The following is a 16,500-nucleotide window of genomic DNA, read 5'->3' as shown; positions in this document are numbered from 1 at the left end:
CTGCCACAAAAAGTACAAAAGGTATCAATTAGTACACAAATCATGTGGCAAACATCCCATTGTCCTCTGAGTTTTTCTCCTTGAAATTAATCACGGAAACTAACCCCTGTAAGAATGAATCCCATTTATTACTAATTCATAATATTAGTACTGGCGGTGGTGCAGATAACAACCGCTAGCTTTGCAGTTCACAATACATTTTTCAAATATATTGTCTTATTTACTGAAAAAAATGAAGAGAGGATAAAAGGAAACATCATAGGCAACTATCTCAAATATTAAAAAAATCAAACCCAGTTTAACTGGAATTAAAAGGCAAGCATTTTTAATTCCACCAAAAAGTCAAGAAGTCATTTTTATCAAAAAAGCAAAGGGCTGACTCTAGCAAAGTAAAATCACAAATTCCCCATTAAACGCTAGGCCTAACTGATTCAATTTATAAATGTTAAGATCACAGTCTCAGTAAGAATCTGCTATTAAAAATCTGTCCCAAATGCTTTACCCACAGTTAAAGGCTCAACAAATATTCTTCAAAAGGAATACTTAATGATGAAGAAGCTGCTCTAGAAAGACAAACTGACAAACTCTGTATTCAAGTATCTTTTAAAGATTTAACTAACATTTATTGTGCACCAATCAAGCACTAGGCTAGACACACCCGTATAAATCACCTCATTAACCTCATGAGCCATGCCCAGAAATTCCTGGAATCAAAATGCTAAATTGACTGGATCCCCAATACTAGTTTCAACACTTACAACCTTGATCCCACCTGATTAGTTCTTAGAATTCAGTTCCTACTAGAAATTCAGCACATCACTCTCACAGATTTAAGCATCTTTTAATGCTTTCTACTATGTAATGCCCATGAAAAAAAACCCTGTGCCTATTTTTAAGCTGCTAACTCCAGAACACTGCTCATTCCAAATATGGCACATAGTAATAATGGCCTTAATCTAACAAGTACTTTCTTGGATCACACTTGCTAAAGAATAAATCCCAAATGCCAACAAAATTGAATTTCAGCTGGGCAGAAGACACTGAATTTTAATAGTCTTCCCAACCTCGAGACTATTTTCTAGTCCTCTGAATACAGAAAGTCTTCTCTGTTTGAATGAGCTGTGGAAAGCAAGTCTGACCCAAGAGTCACACACTCATCAGAAAGAACCAAGGGAAAAAGAAAAAAAAAAATCCAACTGGCATGACCACATTACAATGTTAACAACATATTACTCATCATTGTGCTACAAGAAAGAACCTGCAGATGGGCAATGAAGTCAAAGAAACAACTCTCCTAGTCCTCAAAGCACAAACACATCCAAATGCCAAAGCAGGTCAGGCTGTCCAGTTTATACCCAGGTATGAGTGGGTTCAGGCTGAGCGCCGAAGAATTGATGCGTTTGAACTGTGGTGTTGGAGAAGACTCTTGAGAGTCCCTTGGACTGCAAGGAGATCCAACCAGTCCATTCTGAAGATCAGCCCTGGGATTTCTTTGGAAGGAATGATGCTAAAGCCGAAACTCCAGTACTTTGGCCACCTCATGCGAAGAGTTGACTCATTGGAAAAGACTCTGATGCTGGGAGGGATCGGGGGCAGGAGAAGAAGGGGACAACCGAGGATGAGATGGCTGGATGGCATCACGGACTCTATGGACGTGAGTTTGAGTGAACTCCGGGAGTTGGTGATGGACAGGGAGGCCTGGTGTGTTGCGATTCATGGGGTCACAAAGAGTCGGACACAACTGAGCAACTGAACTGAACTGAACTGATGAGTGGGTTCAGAGTGGGGAGAAGAGGGGGGAAGAGAGGAAAATAATTGTGCAGCTGTTCTTGCCAGCCCCAAGGCATATTTCTTTCTTGGACTCATCAAGAACCCTTTAAAAAAGAAATACTGGGGGAACTCACCTATTTTTACAACTTGATATGAGCAATTACTGAGAACACGTAGTATACGTAAATGGCAGCATATTATAAAAACTGTTGCAGACACTCCCTTTGGAATCCATCAGATCTATATTTAAATCCTAGCTCTACCACCTTCTTGCTATGGCACCTTGCACAAGCTATTTAACTTATCTATGCCTTATCAGGAACCTTATCTGATATTCACTGTGATATCCCTCAGCACCTTAAACTGTGCCAACATATCCTGGTGAATTAATATTGACATAGTAATAAATACTCTGGATGAATTATCTGCAAGCAGGTATAAGAATATCTAACCTATGGTGCTGTTATTAGTAATAAATGAGGTGATTATATAAAGCCCTTAGTATAACTCAGCCTAGGGTCTTCACTATTAAATAGTAAAGTTTTCTCCCCTTTATTCCCTAGCCAGGGCAAAAGTTATAAAAGAAGGGCTTCCTTTTTTTTTTTTTTTTTTTTTAACAAAAGAAGGGCTCAGTAATCTGCCTGCCAATGTAGAATACAAGACAGATCCCGATGCAGGAAAATCCCACGTGCTGTGGAGCAACCAAGCCCATGCAGCACAACTACTGAGCCTGTGCTCTAGAGCCTGGGAGCTACAGCTTCCGAAGCCTGCAGGCCCTAGAGCCCATGCTCTGCAACAAGAGAAGCCACCGCAGTGAGAAGCCTGCGCCCCGCAGCTAGTAGACCCTGCTCTCCGCAACTTGAGGAAAGCAGCAACAAAGACCCAGTACAGTCTAAATAATAAACAATTAAAATGACATACCCAAAAAAAGTTATAAAAGAAGAGTCATGGCAAGGATTAAGATAGGATAAGAACTGTAGAAGCCAAACATTGGAATACAGTGGCTGGTAGGGACTTAGCATAAAATCTAGAAATATTTAATCTTGGCTAATGAAATTACATAACAGTGCCAGACCCTTACAGCAGATAAAGTAAAGTGTTAGCTGATCCAGAAAATGCTATTTTGAGTCTGCAGGTATCTGTTACCACATCTGATAAAAGTCTGGTAGAAGGGGAAAGAAAAGGAAAGGAAACAAAGGTACAAGAAAGAGTCATACCTTAAATATACCTGACTACATATTTAAAAACAAAATATAGATGATTTTTCACAAGGCCATTTGATCCTCTAAAAACATACCATTAGCAAAAATACCATATTGATCCATACAATTTACAGCCCTTTTTAGGTAATAAGATCTGTGTAAGGAAACTGTTCGTAACTGCTGACAGAGTAAATAAGCCTGAAAGATTCAGGTCCAAAGCTCTCCTCCTCCCTTTACTCCAAAAAGACTAAGGTGGCCTCTGAGGTTACTTCATCTATAGTTTGTAAGCAAAGCAACCTACCTACAAGCAGGGGAAAGGACTATTTTATCTTCAAAAATTGGGGGTCAGAGAGTATATGCAATTAAGTCCAAAATCTAAAGGAAATTTTTTTCCTTGACTGTGAGGAAGTGAAACTCAGAAGATGGTTCTAAGAAACCCAGGTCATTGTAACACTGTGAGCCTGAGAGAACTATACACATTTAGAGCCTAAATACAAGGAAAACCTATGTAGAACTGAAACGGCTTGTGGTTAAACCTCATCATAATGTGGTCTTCAACTTCCCATTTCACTTCCAGGCTCTGTGTTTTAACCACTTGACCCACCTCCTCATAAGCTGTATATAATAGAAATAGCACTGGACAACAGTCAAAAGCATGGGCTCTACACCAAGTTCCACTACTTACGAGGCATGCAAACCAAGTCACTTAAACTCTGTACTCAGTATGATCTGAATGTTGGGCTAGACTCTGTGCTTTTTTCCACCAAGGCATTCCTTTGGAGAATAAATGTATGAGAAACCATGCAAACCCAGCTCCCCTATTGCTATAACCCAGATTAAAAACAGGTGCATTGTTATCTATCCCTTTCCTATAAAAGCAGTTACCAAATGCTGTTTAGTTTTCTTCAAATCACTTGAATCTCTCCCCTTTCTCCATTCCCATCATCCCTGTAAAGACTCCTTTCCCAGAATTTAACAGTCTTCTAACTGCTCTCTCTCCTTCCATTTCACACCACATGGCTGAAACAATTTTCTGAAAATACTAATTTACATATACAATTCCCTGCTCAAGGATTTTTCGTTGTAAAGATAAACTGAAATCCTCTACATGGAATTTAAGGTCCTCCCCAGTTCATCTAACTCTCCAACTTTATTAATCTCATTGCTCTCCTAAATGAAACACTGCGTCTACTTGTTCTGCCCCCTCAAGACAGGCTCAGCTCCCTGTTCTCATTCCTTGAATGTTCCCCTCTCCACTTATTCAGTCTTCTCTCTTCTCCGAGGCCTAGATTATCCTAAGGATACAAATGTTCCCTATCCACTCTCTCTAAACTTCTGTATAACTATATATCTCTATCCCTTTACCCTAAAAAGACTAATGCAGCCTTTGAGGCTACTTCACCTACAGTTTGTAACCAAAGCAATCTACCTACAAGCAGGGGGAAGGACTATTTTATCTTCAAAACTGGGGGTTGGAGAGTACATGTAATGTCATGGGTATTGACACTTAATACCCATGACTTTGTATCACTAGTTATCTTTTTACGCAAACATTCAGCCTTCATAACTAATTATTAAGTTCTTGAGGATTTTAATCTTTCCATACCTGAGACCTAACTTTTCAGAGGGCAGATATCCAATAAAATGTTTGTTGGTGAGGGTAACTACCTTGAACAAGTCATTTAAATATTCTGGGCCTCATTTTCCTCACCCAGAAAATGATGACAATATGTAAATCCCTTTTCCATTCTAAAATACTATGTGAGATTACACATAATACTACACAGTCTGTTTTTCTTTCTTCTAAAAATATGTGTCTCTGTGTGTGTATCCTATTTTAACCCAGAATATAAATTCCCAAGGAGCCAATTCTCCTAATACTTGTTTAGTTTATTTAGTAGGTAACATAACCTTGGCATCTCCTTAGAGCATCTTGTCCAAATTCCAGTACACAACACGTGTTCAATAAAAAGGAATTTATCATCTCAGCCAGGAAGCAAACATCAAGGGAAGTCTGCACAGATGACTTTTTTCAATCTTAATTTCCATAATGAACTAGAATACTACAAAAAACTACAGAGATGTGTGACAGAAGAAACTTAACATTAAAATGAAAGGCAACCTTGTATCAAATAGCTAGGAATTTACTTTAGGCAGCCAAAGAAGTTAGGATGCAGCAAATCTTAAGCCTAACTCTCAAATTCTATTTTCAGAATTTTGAGGAGTCTGGGAAGTCTTTATCCCAGGTCAGTAAACAGGGACCAAGTATTCCTCATATTAGATAATCTTGCCCCTAGTACTAAGGGAAATTTTCAGAAAATGAAGAGTCTAAGCACTCAGCCAGGTGAGCTCCCAGTTCAATGATGAAAGCAAATACTCACAAAGGAACTCAAAAGAGCAGGAAAGTTTTTAAAAGAAATGAGAGCATACTATCTAAAATATTTTTGTTAGTATTATTATATATTCCCATTATCTTGCCTCAGTTCCTCACATGGGACTATCTTCATGTAAATATCAAGACTGACTAGTTCTAAAGCCTCAGATGAATTATTTTCCTTTGAAGTCAGTTATTAATGATTCAAATGGTGCTAGTAGACCACCTCATTTAAAATGACCTGACTTTTCAAAGAATGATTTTAAAACACAAAGATGATACTTTCAAAGCTGGTGTGGCCTCCTCGATACACCTTTGGTATAGTTAAGGTACAAGGTTTATAAAGAATTCTAAGCCAGGTTTGGAATGACAGGAGGAAACAGAACCTCTTTAAATCTGTACGCGCATCCCTTTTCCCCCATTTCTAATTCTATGATATCTGTTACCTCCCGCTATCTATCTACACTGTTTCTTTGCTCTTTACCCTGACATCCGCATTCCTCTTCCCTTTTAACCTAAGAACTGTTGGGGGAACCACAGGTAGGAATCTGGTGCCAGGAGTTAGGGCTCTTACACTCTTCCCTGCTAAGTCTCCAGATAAAGTCAATGGTGACAAGAAATTTTCTCTTCCCTGGTTTTCCCTACCACCCCAGATCTCCCTTATCAAGACTAGAGAAGAGACATAAGAGGGTGGCAGGAAATGATCGTGGGGGAGTCATTTACTCAAATGTTGTAAGTTCATTAAAATCAACTCAATCAATTACATCTATTACAGCTACTGACAGCAAGAATTTTCATCTCAGGCTCATTTTCCTGAGATGAGGTTGTATGCCCTAAAATCCTCACACACTCCCCAGCCTTCCCCAATATACTAAATGTCTGCTGAGAAATAAGAACGTTTTATCAAAAATTGGAGCTAAAGATAACTACAAAAAGAAAATCTGTTGCAAAGTTCAGTAGTGCATTTTAGAATTATAAATAGAGTTGGAATTATTCACTTCAAAAAGGTCTGTGATAATGTTCTTCAGAACCCCAACAGGAAATCAGACCTGACCTATTAAGTTTAACCACAGTTTAAGCAATGACCATTAAATACAAGCTTAAGCAATTACCATTTAACACAATAACCATTAAACATAACAACCTAAACATAAGTTTAAAGAATAACCATTGGTGATATATGACTTATTTTATCTATAAAATTGCAATTTCATTACAGTTCAACTTAACATTTAATTTCTTTCTGGCAGGTGAGGGAAGGGCTTTGGTGAGGCCTAAACAATGTTATGTTGGTACTACACATTCCAGAATAAAAGCTTAAGAATATTTTGCTGAGATACAATCTGGTCTCATCGATAAAAATGGTGCTGTTAAAAGTATATTACATATACACACAAATGTGTACATTTATTAGGCCTTCTTTTTTAGAGGCCAAAGAATTCTTGTTTCTCAGCAGTATTTATTAAGTGAACAGATAGGCTGCTTTTTCTCGCCACCAATGTAAATCTCCAGCGAAGGTGTCAAGGCCTTGATGACAATAGCAGAATTTGATAGCTAGTGAAATGAGTCTGGCCACAGAAGCACACTGCCTCAAATGCCATCAGGATCAATTCCCAGGAGTTTCCTCATTGGCATGATATCACCAATCAATTCTCATTTCACTTCTCAGGAATGTTTGCTCTCATCTCCTACAGGAAGTCAGTCTTGAATGCACTCAACATTTATGTACATTTTTATATAATTTACAGTGCTGAATGTTTCTTTATAAGCTTTATTTTTCATAAAGGCCACACTACATTGCTCATAATTACACAGCTCACCAACTCAGAGGGCTGTTTTTATTGTTTAATTCATTAATTAACCATAGTGACTAAATGCCTAATATGTTTATGTTACTATGGCAAGTGCCATGAGGGATACAAAGATAAAAGAAACTACTTATCTGCTTTCAAGGAGCTCACAATATAAAAGAGGCAAGCCAAGGGCATAAATAAACTAAAATACAAAAATACACAACTACGACCAGATCAGCATCAATAAAATGATAGGCGGCTTCAGAAACAGGAAAGATCACAGCTTGCAGGAGGAAAAAATCAGGAAGGTTTTCATGGAAGATAGGATTTAAACTGGGACTTTGATGGTAGGACTATTTCACAAGACAAGTGGGGAGGGCAGTGGAGGAAACAGGCTTAAAGATCAGGTGATTAAATGAACTAGATCTACATGTAAATAATTCTGAAAAACAGCACTGAGAGACAGGGTTGCAAAAAATACCTGCAGTATGATTCTGATTTTTACTTATGATTTCAAAATAAAACTGTATGTTGCTTGTGCCTACATTACACAGTTTTTTTAAAGTATAAAACATGCAATGATACATACCAATTTAGGCCAGTATTCATTTCTCAGGAAAGAAGAAGGGGATAAGGATGCAGAGTAGGACTTTGGCTATATCTAATACTTAACAGTTTATATCTTAAAGATAGTGAGAAATCTAAAATAAACCTGCAAAATGTTAATATCCACTAAATCTGGGTTGTGGGCTCAAAGTTATGTTAGGGTTTTTTCCCCTGAACCTTCCAAAATATTTAAAATATCTTATTATTCAAAATGTTCAAATTAAGAAAGGGCCCAGAGACTGGAAGAATAGGGGAGTCATTAACACAAGAGTAATCAGGAGCTGGTTTAGGTTCCCCTAAAGTTCAAGAGAACACTTGACAAGCTCCATTTTAGACTGAAGAGGATCCTTCATATCCCTCACCCAGTGTGCACAAAAAGCACTGAGAGCAAAGTCGGGGGAGGGGGGGCAGTGGGCGGAGGCTGACAAATTTGGACAAGAAAAAGTATTTATTGCCATCCTAGATCAGATAACTGAAGGGAGTGAGAACCACCTTCCCACGTAACTTAAATGCCTGCGTAACCAAGTCATCTCCCCTAAAACAAAGCCAAGGAAACTTCCAGTTACATAGGAATTCAGATAAAGACTCACTATGAGTAGCTATTCTGTACCTCCTCTCTCTCCAACCCTCCCCCAAACACTCACAAACAAAAACAAAATGTACCCTTGCCCACTTGAGAAAGAATTAAGAATTGGCAGCTCTGCTAAAGTGGACACTATCCAATCCAAGGCCTTTCTCTAGAGAAGATGTTGACAGAACCCAGAGGAAAGAGTAAGGAACTCATAAATCAGTTTTGATGAAGGCTTGTCAATGGAAGATATCCATCCTTCCACAGTCCCCTCATGTTCCAGCTTTCCCCAGGGGAACCTAAGGACCTCTAAGATGTCCTCTATCCTATTCTGTTCTTCTCCAGCAAAAAAAGACTTAAAACACAAAATCCAAATTCTTACATTGCACTTTAAACCCAAACAATTTACCTTCACAAAAACCCAATGACATTAAAAACATGGGGAAGAGAGAGGTAGAATCCAACAATAATGATACATCTTTTTTTTATATATATACTTTTTGCTGGTACCCAATTTATCATAACATTTCTTTTACCAAAGTTTCATTGATACAGCTTAAAACTAAGTTTAAAAGAAAACTAGAAGGGAACTTAGCAGGAGAGATAAATACATCTGCACACACACAATAAAACAAATACCTTGACATCCCTCCACATCTGAATCACTTGAATCACTGAAGAATTCTAACATCCTAGTCACTCCACTCCAGGGTGTCCAACTGCCCCAGGCCAAAGCCCCAAAGCCCCAAGGCACTCTCAGGGCAGATATTCCTCAGTCAGACCCGGGAAAATACCACTGCTCACTCTGGACTAGAATAAAGGACGATGGAATGAAATGACAGAAGTCCTTCTGTCTTCAAGCACAATGCAGTGTGGCAGAATGGAACAAACACTGCAACGGGACTTGGGAGGGAATTAGAGAGGTGAACTAATATTTATTAATCACCCACTACATTACAGCCACGAATACTGAATTTCAGACTAAGCCATCACTTCACTACTTCTGTGATCCGGAGTAAATCTCAGGTATTCCATCTGAAAATCAGTGGGGGAGACTAAGAAAGGAGAACAGTCCCTCTTGTTCTCTGATTCTATTTCTACAAACATGATCACTCAACAAAAAATGTATTAGTAAGTTATTTCAAAAGTCTTTTGCTCTGTTTCTCTCCAATCTACTCTCTCTATACCACTGACAAAATAATCTTTCTAGAACATGAAACTTTATCACCCAATGTTTTAAAACCCTTAAATGGCTTATCATTTCATGCAGCACAAGATAAAACTGTCCATGATCAGCCTTACCTACTTCTCCAGCATCATCCCTGACCTCCAACCCTGTCCTCCAACCATAATATTAATCACTACTTAAAAGTTACCTGAAGAAGTCTGGCTGTTTCGTTCCTTTAAGCATTTATTCATGCTGTTTTCTCGGCCTCGAGTGTACTTCTCTCTCTAATCTGTAGGGTACATCCTTAACTCATCTTTCAAGACTCAGCTCAAATATCATCTCTTCTGGGAGGCCCTTTCCAACCTCTGAACGTCCAAGGCAGAACTGCCCCCTACATACCTTTCTCACAACATCAGTCACACTTCACTTCATCTATATATTGACACATCTATCTCCCACTAGACCCATAAACTCCCTGTAGGCAGAGACCTTGTCTGACTTATCTGTTTCCTCAGTGCCTAAGACAGTGCTTACAAGATAAGACACATTCAAAGGATTGATGGAGTAGGGAAGACAGGAATGGAAAAGACGAAAGGAGAAGGAAAAACTCGATTAAGATGGCCTGAATAGAGAATAGTAGTGCTTATCAGTACCACTATCTGTGGCCTTCTGCTCTTTCCCTAAACTCTAGTCTTCAGAGAGCTTATTCAATTTCTTGGCTACAACTATCACAGCAATGTTAATGAACTCCAAACCCATACTTTCAAGCATTATTTACCCCCACCTCTCCACCAGCTAAGGCTCATCTCTAACAACTGGAACAGCTTTCATTTGGACATTTCATTGCCACTTTTTAAGTCCAAAACGTTTCCAATTGAGCTCATCATATTTCCCTAAGAAATGAGGAAACCTCCCCAACTTCTTTACTCCAGTCAATGTCTCAGAAACCCAGGCTTAAAACACCATAGTCACGTTTGATCAATCACTCTCCTTCATCTTCCACATCCAATCCTCACTGATTTCAATTTTCCCTTCACAATCTTTTTTTCACTCTTTCCCCTCCACAACCCTAGCTCAGGTCTCATCACCTCATACACACCAGGTGCTCACCTCCCTTCCCTCCAAGCCAAATCTATTTCTTGTTATCATCATTTTATGATCCTATAAAAAATTCTCAGTGGTTAGCTGTTTTCCATCATTTAAAATCTAAACTTATACGCCTGACTTTTAAGACCCTCTATAAACACAGCTCCAAACCAACCTAACCATCTTTGTTTTATGACTATTCACTGCAACTCAGGTCAGTCTCATTACCGCCCCAAGAACACCCCAAGTACATCCCTGTTTCCAAGTTTTTGCTTGATCTCTCCAAGCTCCAAAATGAAATGATTTTTTTGTTAATTGCTTTATCTTCATTTCCTGCACCTAATACAATTTTCTAAAGATCTGGAGTAAACTACAATTCCTCTGTGATATCACTCATAATTACCTGAGTATTCTTCTCCTCAAATACTTATGGTTTGAGATCTGTATTATGCAATTGATAATATGCTTTCATATTTTAAAATTTTCTCTGGCATAAAGAGGCTCAGTAGGTATTCACCTCTTCCTATTCCCCTTACTCCCAACTGGACTGTAAATTCCTCAAGGGCAAAAAATTGTCATTTTTCCTGATTCTTCATACCACCTAATAGAACCAAATTCACAGCAAGTCACAAAAAATAATAGTTTAGTGGTCTCTCCTATGCAAAACTATTTCTTATAGTCTAAGGTATAAGACATAATTCTAAAAAACGCAGTTACAAATAATCCTGAACTGCATAAATGAAAATGCCTGATTTTTCCACCTCTGAATTTTAGCTCAGAAATACAATCTCCTGACTTCAGTGGTAAATAATAATCCTGTGCCCATGACATCACAAGCACATAGTTTGGTAATGATTATGAGAAGGCTGGGGTAGGCAAGGATGAAGGAAAACAAGTCAAATGAAAGAACAAGGACGGAAGAACAGCTGTGTGATTTTTTTTTTGGTTTACTTAAGCGTGGACACGTCGTCTTCCTTTTTCTCTTTTTTTCTTAAATTGGCCATATTTTCAACAAGTTTACTTCAGGAGGAAAAATCTAATGGATTTTCAAAGGAGCTAATACCTGCAGAGCCTTTACAAAGCTCAAAACCTTTGAAAGGCCAGCTTAATCTTCAGCAAGGCAGTATGATGCAACAGGACTCCTCCAGATATTGTGAGTAAAGACTTATTCAGAATGCAACATAGGCATCTTCTACCAATCGCTCTTAGGAATAAAGCAGACAGCTGAGAGGCCACATTGGACCCACACAGATTTTGAAAAGAAATCGGTCTTCATTAACAGACTCAGTGTAGCCCAGTCTTAATTATCCTTATATGGACTGTTCATTTTATGGATTTCTGAGGCAAAATTTTTAATTCAAGACTGATGGTTCTTGTCTATCAGTATATTTTCCTATCAGGTAATTCAGGTTTAGAGATAGAAATGCAAATTCATTCCATCAGTATGATCCCCAAACACTAAAATAAGTATGATTTTTAAAACAAGAAATTTCTTAAGCTCTGAATTACCTAAACTAGTGCTCCCTACAATAGCAGAGATAACTGAAAGTCAAGCGCACTTAACACTGTCCTTAACATAAGCTTGAAGAGAATCCAATCATAGCTGCACGACTGCCTCACAGGCTGGTACAATGTGAGACAGTAACAAGCAGAGTTCAAAATAGTGAGTAAGGTGTGTGAATACAAAGACTTCTACAAGGAATCTTACATCTCCTGGCTGATCTCTTTAGGCCTGGATATTCCAGAAAAGAAGGAGAGTCACAATGTATTGGTGCTTGACGCCTTGTCCCTGAGTTCCTGGACCAGAGGGCTCACTACTTCTCACTAAATCCATCCTTTGTTCAAGGACCTACAATGACTCTATTGACCCTTTCATCAACACCCAACAAAGTCTGGCCTCTGAGTCCCCTCCACCCTCTCGCCTGCTCTACCCATGACTTGAGCAACCCACATTTTCTCTAGTCATTCTTATTTATTCTCCCCACAAACACAACTTAGTCATTCATACCATAACTGCACAGTGTACATTCTATACTTTCTGCCCAGAAGATCTATTTCCTTTTACTCCCAACACAAAATAACTATTTCACTTACGTGCTCACATATATTATATAAATAAAGATGGAGAAGTAAATTGTCCAAGGTCACAGCAGAACCACGATTTGAACCAAGATCCACCTAACTCCATACCCCACGCATCATTATGACTCTAATCCATAACCTCCCAAGTCCATTTCAAATTTTCCTGATTCAAATCTTCTCTAATTTACCTCATTTGCACTTTACTTAAAATTTTCTAGTCTTCATGTATCCCATTTGTAGCACGTTAAACGTGGTTTTGTTTACATGCTTTTTCCTAAATGTTAAATCTTATAACAATAGTCTGCCTTCTCATTTATATACTGCCTTCCCCAACATCACCCTTCTCCCAAGGGCAAGAACACCTGTTTATTACATCTTTCTTATCTCCCCAAAGCCTGTCACTGGAGCTTGGAGACTATCTTATCCATAGGAGTATTCAATCATTATTCAGTAAGGATTTATTACTTTAAAAAAATCAACTTCCTTCTTCTATCATACTGAAAAATCAACTAATTTCAGGCATTCATGAAAAAACTGTTCTCCATCTATATTCTAGTTATACCATCTATATTCTAGTTACACTGATTTTAATTATCTCACTTATGAGGGGCTGCTGAGTGGATTCCAGGCTGCCATTCCACAGCTCCTAAGCTTGCATGGGAAAGATACTACTGAAGTCACACTTCAAAGCAGTTTCAGGATTTTTTCCCTGATGGGATGAGTGTCTGGGGTAAGGAGAAAAAGTGCTCCCTTACAATGTCCTCTTCCAGCATACTTAGCATGCTTGAGACATTCAGGAGCTCTAAAACTTTAACAAGTGGCCTCATAACAACCTGAAAACTTATTTTTAATACTGAGTTATTCCATCATAATTCACTTAGTAACATATACTGAAACTCAAAATTCCAAACAAAGCCTTCTGAGAACTGAAAACAGTGATGGGCTATTGGGTTGCCCTACACTTACAGGATTTTATTTACCATTTCAATCCCTACCCCTAACCCCAACCCTGGGAATAATACAGGTAGTTCAACTGGGGCAAGTTGCTAAATACAGATATAAGCTGAATGTGCCAGACATCATCACTAATAATGACACCAACTAACTCACAAATTAAAACAATTATTGATAGTCAACAGACTCTGGAACAGTGTGTGTAATTTTGAAAAATTAGATATTCCCTCCAAATTAAATCATTTTCAATAGGAGCCCCTAAGAAAGAGATTAAGGGGAAAAAGTGTCAGGAAAATTTCCAAGTTTCTGGCAACATAACTACTTGATAAGTCCAACCAATAATTAACACCCATTACTGGTCAGCCTGCCTTATACAAGTCAGTATACAGACCTTTCTTTGGCAAAGGTTTACTTTTTTTTCACAAGGAAGTCTTTGACATTAAAGGAAAGGGATAAGCCAAAGTAGGCAACAACAACAACAAAAATGACAGTAGTTTGGAAACTATTTTCCTTCTTTCCTTCCTGCTTCAGCGCATACTGTCCAAAGCCAGTATCTGTTCAATTCTCTTCATTCATGTTAATGGATGATTATCGGTAGAAAGGTGCTGATAATCCAAAATGGAAAAAATCGAAAAATAATCTATTTCAGTTTTGGAAAATCTTTTCAGTACGTTTAACTTCTCAATTACTCCTAGCATGACCTAATATGTGTATTCATTTGTAATCTCTAAGTACATAGTAACTGGCCACCAACTTAGGGAGGTGCTCCGAGGCATGCCGGGTAGCTAGTGGAAATTAGAACAGACTGGTACTCGGCTTCCCCGTGAACAACATCAATTTATTTTACAGTTCTGTCCAGCCTTCAAAATATCAATAGACTAGCACAGCAGGTTGGTTATTAACCTTTAAAAGAAAGGCTGGGAAAAACAATGAGGACAAAGAGTATAATTGTTTGCCCATAATGTATTCATTTGTAAATTATGCACAGCAAATGTTTAATTACAAGTCTGATTCTCCCTAGCCACCCAGCATAAGTCCCTACTGTCTTCTCAGTCAAGAATGCAACCTCATTTATTAGGAAGGAAATCTTCTCTCTTTTAAAGTTAAGTAGTATAAAAAATGTTTTTAAAAGATTTAAGACTAGCTACCCTTATGGACCCACCTTCCTACTACTTCTTCCCTCTGTCCTTTCTCACTTTAGAAATAGGTTGAAAGACAAAGGGTTCCAGAGTCCTCTAACATCTAAATATACAGTTCGATAAGTCAAAGACTAAACAATTACCCGTTTCTGATTTTATAGGAAGTATTTATACATATATGAACTACAAGTCAACTAATTTTTGCCTTTGCATTCATGAAAACTCCCTGAAGAGTTGGGGAGAATCTCATATAAAATCTATTTTAGTTTAATTTTTATATTTATTGTGCCCAGAGAAGCTACCTAGGTTCCAGAGACTACCTAAACACAGAGGGAGAGAAGGGTGAGAAAAAGAGAAAGGAAGAGAGACAGAGAGGGGGGAGAGAGACTCAGAGCGCTGGTCCTTGTGAGCTGACAAGCTAAAAATACGCCGGCCCAGTAAACAAATCCCATTCCATCCCGACCGGAGCCACACCGTTAACCTAGTAATTATGAGAAGAGGAGTGAGATCACGCAGCCCCCGGCTTACTCATCATCAGCTTCTAAAGTTTCCATCGGCTCATGGCAACTTTTTTTTTTTTCTCCAAAGTTCATAAGCCTGCCATAGAATCAAGCTCTCTCTCTATCACTCTCTTTCTCATATACACACTTCTTTTTCGCTCCCTTCCTCCATTACTGGACGCACCTCAGTTTAACTACCGATATGGCAGAACAGTTTGGTTTCTGCTCATTTTACTTTCGAGACTTTAAAATGAACTTTATCGTACTATGAGAGTAGTAGCCGGCACTCCTAGCCACCTTAAAATTCCACCATCCCTCCCCAAAGTCTAGCTGACAAGGAGAACCGTCCAAACTGCCCAGCACAGTTGAGGAAGGGAGGCCACGAACGGGGAAGGGGGGCTGGGAAGGTGGGACGCAGGTGAAAGGGAGGAGTAACGGGAGAAAGGTTGGAACCAAGCAAGGAGCAGTCAGGGCGAGGAGGGGGTGCCGAAAGGAGACGGCTCCGCGTGAAATACAATCAGAAAGGAGAAGAGGGACAGTGGCGATCAGAGGGTCAGAGTTTGGGAGTCTGAAGAGGCGGGAGGGGCGGGAACAGACGGGGGAGGGTGACAATGCGGGGGCTCCGTTACCCTCGCGGCTCCTGGGGCAAGGCCCTAGGCCGGGGCGGAGCGCGGGGCCCGGCTGCCTCTCCTCATTCCTCGGCTGTGACCCAGGGGTCCGGCCGGCCCCTCCCCCGTCGACGATGGAGGCGGAGGCGTTGGCTGAGACTGAGACCGCGGCTGCTGCTCCGCACAGGATCAGGAGCTGGAGCCAGACAGGACTGATCTGGACTGGCTTCCCCAGTGGCTTTTTGCCTGCTCCACACTCGGTCGCCACTCGGACTCTGGGCTGCTGGTTCAGGATCGGTGGTTTTCGGCCGTCCGGCCGGAAACAAGCGCCAGTTTCCGGCCGGAGCTGGTTGGTGGTGACACCCAAGCGGCCCCCCGAGCCTCCTCCCGCCAGCCCCGCCCGGCCCGGCCCGGCCCGGCCCCGCCCCGTAACAGCCCCGCCCTGAGCGCCGCTCCCCGGGCTGTGACCAGTTTGGCGCTTGCCCCGCTCCTGAACCCGTGTTTTCCTGGCGGGTGTTCCTAAAGTCCCTGGTCTGGAGAGTTCTTCAGCCGGAGCTAGATGGGTACTGGGTGGACTCTTGAGACTTTGAGGTGTAGTCAGTTGGACACAGCCCTTTGGGAAGAAGCAGAAAGAGGCGAGGTAGTTCTAG

At 39.9% G+C, this 16,500-nt stretch overlaps 1 protein-coding gene across 1 annotated transcript in view; it reads right to left on the bottom strand.

Moving 5' to 3' along the window:
- OTUD7B (OTU deubiquitinase 7B) overlaps window positions 1–16,100 on the bottom strand; it is a 58,226-nt gene extending 42,126 nt beyond the window's left edge. Inside the window, exon 1 of the mRNA XM_052636757.1 lies at window positions 15,872–16,100. The gene's annotated coding sequence lies outside the window, so the exon portion shown is untranslated. The remainder of the gene's footprint in view (window positions 1–15,871) is intronic.
- Window positions 16,101–16,500: the final 400 nt, after the last annotated feature.

Source organism: Budorcas taxicolor, chromosome 3, assembly GCF_023091745.1.
Source record: "Budorcas taxicolor isolate Tak-1 chromosome 3, Takin1.1, whole genome shotgun sequence".
Classification (NCBI taxonomy): domain Eukaryota; kingdom Metazoa; phylum Chordata; class Mammalia; order Artiodactyla; family Bovidae; genus Budorcas; species Budorcas taxicolor.
The sequence above is the reverse complement of the archived record's forward strand: the minus strand, read 5'-3'. Positions and strand labels throughout refer to the sequence as shown.